Here is a 6,023-nt window from a genome sequence, read left to right as displayed (position 1 = left end):
CAGAGCTGCCTGCGATAAACCCGGAGGTTAATAATAATAATAATAATAATAATAATAATAATAATAATTGATAATTTATCCCTCCCCGCCCCCACCACAGGGACATCAGGCACGGTGGGGCCTGACGCCAGGAACCAGGACACAAGGGGGACGGAACACCGAGGGACACGGGACATCACGGATGTGGGACACTGTGGGGCATGGGACACTGGGGACATGGGACGTCAGGAGATGTGGGACACAAGGGACACAGGACCTGGGGGACATGGGACACTATGAGACCTGGGACATGAGGGACACAGGACCTGGGGGACATGGGACACAAGGGACAGGGAACATCAGGAGATGTGGGACACGAGGGACACGACCTGGGGGACATGGGACAAAAGGGACATGTGACATCAGGAGACCTGGGACACTGATGACCACAGGACCTGGGGGACATGGGACACCAGGGACAGGGGACATCAGGAGATGTGGGACAGAGAGAGACACAGGACCTGGGAGACACGGGACCCTGGGGACACGGGACACCGGGGACAGGGACATTGGGGTGCCTGGGACATGTGGGGACACTGGGAACACACCGGGGGGACACACAGAGTGACCGGGACGGGGGACGGACGGACACATGGGGACATCAGGCAACGGGGAGGGAAACTGAGGCAGGGCCGGCTCTGCCGCGGGCCCCCCCTTGCATGGCGGGGTGGGGGGACGCGCGTGCAAGGGGCTGGGATGTGTGTGCAAGGCATGGCGACACGTGTGCAAGGCGTGGCGACGCGTGTGCAAGGGTCACACTCGCCGCCGCCCTCCGTGTGAGCGTGCAAACGTCCAGCTCCCCGTGAGCGTGCAAACGCTGCCCACCGCCGGGCCCCCTCCGTGCGAGCGTGCAAGGAGTGCGGCGTTGCGCTCCCTGTGAGTGTGCAAATGGCCCGGGCTCGCTGCCTCGCCTGCCGTGAGTGTGCGAACGAGGCACGTTCACCCTCTCCCACCCCCTGAGTGTGCAAATAGTGAGTGCTCACAGTTTCTTTCCAGCTGGGTGTGCAAATGGTGCATGTTTATGGCATGAGTGTGCAAATAGTGCATGCTTGCTGTCTCCCTCCATCTGGGCGTGCAAACGGTGCATGTTTGCGGCACGGGTGTGCAAATAGCGTGTGCTCGCCGTCTCCCTCCATCTGGGTGTGCAAATGATGCATGTTTGCGGCATGGGTGTGCAAATAGTGTGTGCTCGCCGTCTCCCTCCATCTGGGTGTGCAAATGATGCATGTTTGCGGCATGGGTGTGCAAATAGTGCATGCTCGCTGTCTCTCTTCCTCTGGGCATGCAAACGGTGCACATTCGTGGCATGGGTGTGCAAATAGTGTGTGCTCGCCGTCTCCCTCCATCTGGGTGTGCAAATGATGCATGTTTGCGGCATGGGTGTGCAAATAGTGCATGCTCGCTGTCTCTCTTCCTCTGGGCATGCAAATGGTGCACATTCGTGGCATGGGTGTGCAAATAGTGTGTGCTCGCCGTCTCCCTCCATCTGGGCATGCAAATGGTGCATGTTTATGGCACGAGTGTGCAAATAGTGCGTGCTCGCTGTTTCCCTCCCTCTGGGCGTGCAAGCGGTGCACATTCGTGGCACGGGTGTGCAAATAGTGCGTGCTCACTGCCTCTCTCCCTCTGGGCGTGCAAACGGTGCATGTTCACAGCGCGGGCGTGCAAACGGCGCCGCGCGCGCACGGCGTATCTCCGCCCAGGCGTGCAAACGGCCCTCGCCCCAGCGCGTGAGCGTGCAAACGGCGCCCGCTCGCGCTCTGCCCTCCCTCCCCCCCCGGCAACGCGTGCGAGGCCCGGGCGTGCGAGCGGGCGTGCGAGCGAGCGAGCGTGCGAGGGGCCGGGCCGGAGGATGTCCGGCGCGGGCGGGCGGGCGGGGGGCCGGCCGCATTCCTGCGCCGCTGATGCAACGGCGCCCGGCGCAGCTGGGCCGGGGGCTGCGGGGGGCCCAGGCGTCCGGGCGCCCTCCCCCCTCCTCACCTGCGGCCCGGACGCCTGGGCCCCTCGGCGCCAGCAGCCCGTGCTGGGCGGGGGGGGGGGGTTATGGGGCGGTGGGAAGCGGAGCGTGTCGGCTTGCACACGCGTGTCCGTTTGCACACACGTGTCCATTTGCACACGCGTGTCCGTTTGCACACGCAGGGTGTCACCCTTGGGTGCGTGCAGGAGTGCGGGTGCTCCGGGGGGGGCCGGTGGGGTGTGGCTCTGCCCCCTCCCCTCTCCCTGGCACACGCGTGTGCAAGGCGTGCGCAGGCGTGTCGGGGGGGGGGACGGGGAAGGGGGGGGGGGAAGTGACGGCCGGGCGGCGAACAATGCGCTGGCGCCGGGGCCCTTCCTGCCCCTCGCGCGGCCTCGCACGCCCGGCACGCTCGCCCCCAGGCCCCGCCCCCACGTGCACGCGCCCTCCCAGGCTCCGCCCCCATTTGCACGAGTGCTCCCAGGCTCCGCCCTCCATGCACGCGCGCTCCCGGGCTCTGCCCCCGTTTGCACGCTCGCTCCCAGGCCCTGTCCCCCCCATGCACGCTCGCTCCCAGGCTCCACCCCCATTTGCACACTCACTCCCAGGCTCTGCCCCCATTTGCACGCTCGCTCCCAGGCCCTGTCCCCCCCATGCACGCTCGCTCCCAGGCTCTGCCTCCATTTGCACACTCACTCCCAGGGCCTGTCCCCATTTGCACAAGTGCTCCCAGGCGCCACCCTGTTTGCACGAGTGCTCCAAGGCTCCGCCCCCATTCGCACACACGCTCCCAGGCTCTGCCCCTGTTTGCACGCTTGCTCCTAGGCCCTGCCCCCCATGCACGCTCGCTCCCAGGCTCCACCCCCATTTGCACAAGTGCTCCTAGGCCCCGCCCCCATTTGCACGAGTGCTCCCAGGCCCCGCCCCCCGCGCACACTTGCTCCTAGGCTCCGCCCCCTCGGGTGCCCCACGGTGCCAGCCCCGAGGTTCCCCGCCCCACGGGTGCCACCCCCGAGCACCCCATAAGTGCCACCCTCAAGGCCCCCACCCTGGGACACCCCCACCCCCAAGGTCCCCCACCCCACGGGTGCCACCCCAGAGCACCCCAGCCCCATAAGTGCCACCCCAGGGCCCCCCACGATGACACTCCCGAGCACCCCCTAAGTGCCACCCCCCCCATGTCCCCCCCCCCGGGGCTGGGCCCGGCCGGGACATCCCGTGTGCCGTGAGTCACCCGGGGGTGGCGGGTGCCGCCGGGGGGGGGGGGCAAGGGGGGCCCTGACTCACCGCTGCCTCCGGCCCCTATATAGCCCTGGAGAGCCGCCATGGCCCTATATAGCCGGGCGGGCGCGTGGGGGCCCACGCGGGGCCGGGGGGGGCTGGCGGGGCGCCCGGGCTGGCGGGGGACACCCACCCCCCCTCCTCCTCCTCCTCCTCCCCGCGCGCCGGCTGCTTCCCAAAAAGGCGCTGGCAGGAGCCGGGCACGGGGATGGGGACGGGGACGGGGCCAGCGCGGGACCGCGGCGGCACCCCCGGCACCCCCCCTCCCCTCCGAACCGAGGCGCCCGCGCCGGCACCGCCACATGTGGGGACACGGATGGGGACATGGGCATAGGCAGGGACACGGGCACAGCCACACATGGGACATGGGCAGGGACACAGGCTCAGACATGGGCAGGGACATGGGCACAGAGATAGACACAGGCAGGGGGACAAGCAGGGACAGGCAGGGAGATGGGCAGGGACAGGGACACAGGCTCAGACATGGGCAGGGACATGGGCACAGAGAGACACAGGCAGGGGGACAGGCAGGGACAGGCATGGAGAAGGGCAGGGACAGGGACAGGCATGGACAGACATGGGCAGGGACACAGGCACAGAGACGGACATGGGCAGGGACGTGGGCAGGGACATGGGTCGAGCCACACATGGGGACATGGGCAGGGACACAGGCACAGAGACGGACATGGGCAGGGACGCGGGCAGGGACATGGGTCGAGCCACACATGGGGACATGGGCAGGGACACAGGAACAGAGACAGACACAGGCAGGGATGTGAGCAGGGATGCAGACATGGAGATGGGCTTGGGCAGGGACACGGGCACAGGAAGGGACACGGGCACGGACGTGACCAGGGGTGGGTACATGGACACTGACGTGGACATGAGCAGGGACACAGGCAGGGAGATGGACACGGGCAAGGACACAGACATGGGAAGGGACACGGGCACAGAGATGGACACAGGCAGGGACACGGGCTCAGAGATGGGCAGGGACACAGGCAGGGACACGGGCACAGGAAGGGACCCAGCCTGGTATGGACGGGGCATCAGCACAGACATGGGAATGAGCACGGATACGGACACAGACATGGGAAGGGACATGGGCAGAGCCACAGGCAGGGACATGGACACAAGCAGGGATGCAGGCAGGGACATTGGCATGGGTAGGGACATGGGCAGGGACATGGGCACAGGCAGGGACGCAGACAGGGATGCAGGCACGAGCAGGGACATTGGCATGGGTAGGGACATGGGCAGGGACACAGTCACACAAAGGGACACGGGCAGGGACATCGACATGGTCACAGGCATGGAGAGGGACATGGGCAGGGACATTGGCATGGGAAGGGACACAGGCAGGGCCACAGACACAGGCAGGGACACGGGCAGGGACATGGGCACGGTCACAGGCAGGGCCACAGGCATGGAGATGGACACGGGCAGGGACATGGACACAGACACAGGACACGGCTCCCAGCCGCGTGGCCGGGCCACCCCAGCCGTGGCAGAGCGCGTGCACACGTGTGCACACGCGTGTGCACTCCTGGGCCGAGCCCGCGGTGGCACCCAGCAGCAGGGACACGGGCACAGGGCAAGGACACGCCACGGGCTGTGCCCACATGCGTTGCACGTCTTGCACATGCGTGTGCAACACACGCACACCGCACACCCCTGGCGCACACGTGTTGCACACGCGCCCAGCACACACACACGCTCACACACACGCGTGTGCACTCACACAACACACACGTGCACACCCCAGCAATGCTCTTGTGCACGCGTGCACACACGTGTTCACGTGGGCGCTCACACTCATGCCAACACGTGTGCATGCACGCTCTCACACGTGTGCGCTCACGTTAGCACATACACACGTACACATGCGGGTGCTATGTGCCCACTGCCAGCCCTGCGCTGGGGCACACGTGTGTGTGCTCACACACGCGTGCGGCCGCAGGGGCATTTGGCCACACCTGCCCTTTCTGCAAACCCCCCCCCCAAATCCCCTTTTTCACCCCCAAACGAGCAGCCCCCCCCCCCCCAAATCAGCTGCAGGCAGCGCTGCAGAACGGCCCAGGATGGGGTTGTGGGGGCCGCCCCCGCCTGGCAGCCGTGGCGCCCGGCCCGTTCACTCGGGAGCGGAGTGACGGCAGGGGTGTGCGGCGGGGGGGCCCGTCAGGCTGCCGCCTGGCACCGGTTTCCCAAAGGGCCCCAAAGCCGGGGACGCTGTCGGGGGGAGGGGGGGGACACAAGGGGACCGGGGCAGGATCACTGGGGGGGGGGGGGGATGGGGGGGTCCGAAGCCCCGCGGCGCCCCCGGCGCTGCCCTGCCCTCCCCGCGGCGGCCGCTGCCACCAGGCCCCGCCCCCCGGGGAGTCCCCGCCCCCCGCGCTCCCCATTGGCCCAGGGCGGGGGGGGCGGGGCGCCTGCCGGGAGCGCGGCCAAGGGCGCGGGGCCTGCCGGGAGCGCGGGGCATGCCGGGAGCGGGGCGGTGCCCCCCGGGGGGGGGTGGGGGGGAAGCCGAGACACCCCCCCCTCCTCCCCCACCCCTCGTGTCCCCTGCAAGGGCCCCCGGCCGCCCCTGTCCCCAACCTACGGGGACCCCCTGTCCCCGGCCCCCTGTCCCTGCCCCGTGGGGTCCCCCCCGTCCCTGTCCCCCTGCTCCATGGGGTCCCTCCGTCCCCATCCCCCCCCGTCCCCTTCCCATGGGGGTCCCCGTGTCCCTGCCCCATGGGGTCCCCCCATC

Source organism: Apteryx mantelli, chromosome 33, assembly GCF_036417845.1.
Source record: "Apteryx mantelli isolate bAptMan1 chromosome 33, bAptMan1.hap1, whole genome shotgun sequence".
In the NCBI taxonomy this organism is placed as follows: Eukaryota; Metazoa; Chordata; class Aves; order Apterygiformes; family Apterygidae; genus Apteryx; species Apteryx mantelli.
This window is presented reverse-complemented; position numbering follows the sequence as displayed.